Source organism: Scylla paramamosain, chromosome 14 (genome assembly GCF_035594125.1).
Source record: "Scylla paramamosain isolate STU-SP2022 chromosome 14, ASM3559412v1, whole genome shotgun sequence".
In the NCBI taxonomy this organism is placed as follows: Eukaryota; Metazoa; Arthropoda; class Malacostraca; order Decapoda; family Portunidae; genus Scylla; species Scylla paramamosain.
In genome coordinates, this window is record NC_087164.1 from 17,019,683 (window position 1) to 17,019,922 (window position 240).

Below are 240 nucleotides of genomic sequence, written 5' to 3' on the forward strand. Positions count from 1 at the left end.
TCTGCTTCTACTTTTTCTTCTTCATCTTCATCTTCATCTGCTTCTACTTTTTCTTCTTCATCTTCATCTTCATCTGCTTCTACTTTTTCTTCTTCATCTTCATCTTCATCTGCTTCTTCTTCTTCTTCTTCTTCTTCTTCTTCTTCTTCTTCTTCATCTTCATCTTCATCTTCATCTTCATCTTCTTTTTCTTCTTCTTTTCTTCTTTTTCTCCGTGGAGATCATCATAGAGGGAGAGAA